The sequence below is a fragment of the Marmota marmota genome, unplaced genomic scaffold (assembly GCF_001458135.2).
Source record: "Marmota marmota marmota unplaced genomic scaffold, marMar, whole genome shotgun sequence".
Lineage (NCBI taxonomy): Eukaryota > Metazoa > Chordata > Mammalia > Rodentia > Sciuridae > Marmota > Marmota marmota.
In genome coordinates, this window is record NW_026000057.1 from 34,407,945 (window position 1) to 34,410,405 (window position 2,461).

The following is a 2,461-nucleotide window of genomic DNA, read 5'->3' on the forward strand; positions in this document are numbered from 1 at the left end:
GGCAGTTGGTATTTGAATCCCAGTTGGCTGATTATAGATAGTGTTCATAATCATTGTGCTGCCCAAGGAAGACTCAGAATTGCCTAAGACTTAGTGTCTAAGGCAATAGATATGGAGATAGAACCGAGGATCAACATGTAAACAACAAATTCAGTTATAGAAAGAAGAAAACAAGTTACAAATTTTTTTCAGTGGTGACCTGTGGATATGATTATTAATAACAAATAGCTCTAATGTGTATGATTTATATTAATCCCTCTAAGCTGTTCTGTAACCATAAATATGTTTTAAAATGAAAAAGTTCATAAAGGAAGGTCACAGATATGTTAACTTGTCCAAGATTCCATAGTTAATAGGTGGCCTGACAGTATTTGAACCCAGGAAATTGGACTCCCAAGTGATGATTCTAATCATTCATATTCCTAATTTATTATGCCATTCACAGTTTCTGGTAATGACAGAACTGCACTGTCTGTCCATGAAGACACACAGCTTCAATCTTCTGCTCTGAGGAATCATTTTGACTAATGTCCCCCAATGCCCCTGGGTCCTCCTTCACACTCACTCTAGTATTACAGTTTCTACTAGTTGCCTCTCAATCACTGAGTGTGGCAAGGCAACACTTGGGACTCCTCCAATGTGGACTTTGACCCAAGGAGGCTTCCCATTGCCCCAAATCCCTATCAGACTGTTTTGAAATCCAAGGTTCTTCCTACCCAGGTTCCCTTCCTTCTCTCTCTCTTTCCTACCCCATCTATCAAATTATAGGTTGGAGCCTGCTTTCAACTTCTGCCACTTCTCTCCCCAATAAATCTCTTGCATGTCTGACCACCCTCCACCTTTTTTCTCCCCTTCGCTCTTTGCTTCTTTGTGGGCCCCAATTAATGGGAGTGTGTGAGTGTTATGAGGGATGAGTGGTCTAAGAAATCAAGTGGTAGGTGGGGATTTGTTTATGGCTCACAAACCACCCTTTCTTTGCTTGCTTTCTTTTGTTTTGTGGATGGGGGGATACTGGGGATTGAACTCAGCATTCAACCACTGAGGCACATTGCCAGCCCAATTTTGTATTTTATTTAGAAATAGGGTCTCACTGAGTTGCTTAGCACCTCGCCATTGTTGAGGCTGGCTGTGAACTCGTGAACCTACTCTCTCAGCCTCCCTAGTCTTTTCTTTCTTTTTCCGGTATTGGATTGAACTAAGGGCCTCAATCATGCTAGGCAAGTGCTCTTACTACTGAGCTATACTCTCCACCCTATAAACCACCTATTCTGAGTAGGGATTATGCTGTAAAGAACCCCTGGCACAAGGTCCAATTGCTAAATGTTTTCAGTGATGATGACCTACTTTTCAAGTATCATGGTTCAGGCATTTGAAAGACAGAAGAGTTGGCTGATTAATGATAAATTGTATTGATATTGACCCTGCAGAGGGTGAGAAACAGAACCGGCAGCAAGCAGTGAAGTGTAAGAACCAGGACTCTTGGTAGTCTATAAAAAAGTGTTCATCGCTCAGAAAGAACTGCAGAACTAAGTAGTAGACCAAAGATCTGATGCAGACCCAGAGCTCCAAAGATTTTAGGATACCCAGCAATGTCACGTTTGTCATGCTAAGCTAAGGGACCTGATTTGGAAAACCTGGGATCCTGAAATAGGAGGGAAAAGCAAATGGCTGGCTCTAAGGTGGTTGGCTCTGCAAAAATTCCTGGTCCCTCACAAGGAGGCCTACAACACTCTGCCATGTTGGAACATGTTACAGAGGACACCACTCTGCAGGGCAACAGGGGTCCCCCTCAAGATCTATTGGCACTTTCTCTCCTGACTTCTAGGACCATGACTATTTTAGTCACCTTTTTTGCCGCTGCAACTAAAAGTCCTACCCAAAATGACCATAGAGAAGGAAAAGTTTTTTTGAGGGCTCACAGTTTCAGAGGTCTTAGTCCATACAAAGCTGGCTCCGTTGTTCAGGGTTTAAGGTCAGGTGCAACATCATGGTGGAAGAGTGTGGCAGAAGGAAGTGGTTCACATGATACATGATGATCAGGAAGCAGGGGGAGAGACTCCACTTGCCAGGTACAAATATATACTCCCAATCCACACCCCAAATGCCCTACTTCCTCCAGCCACACCCCAGCTCCCTCTAGTTCCCAATCAGTTAATCCCATCAGAGATTAATTCACTGATTAGTTTAAGGCTCTCACAACCCAATCATTTCTTCTCTGAACTTTCTTGCATTGTCTCACACATGAGCTTTTTGCGGACACCTCAAACCCAAACCACAACAATAACTAAGTCAAATTTCAGCATTATTCAGTTAAATATTGTTGGGCTGGATAAAAGAAGGAAAAGATTGCTGGGGATATAGCTCAGTTGGTAGAGTGCCTGTCCTGCATGCTCAAGGTCCTGGGTTCAATCCCCGGCAACAACAACAAAAAAAAAAAAAAAAAAAAAAAAAAAAAAAAAAA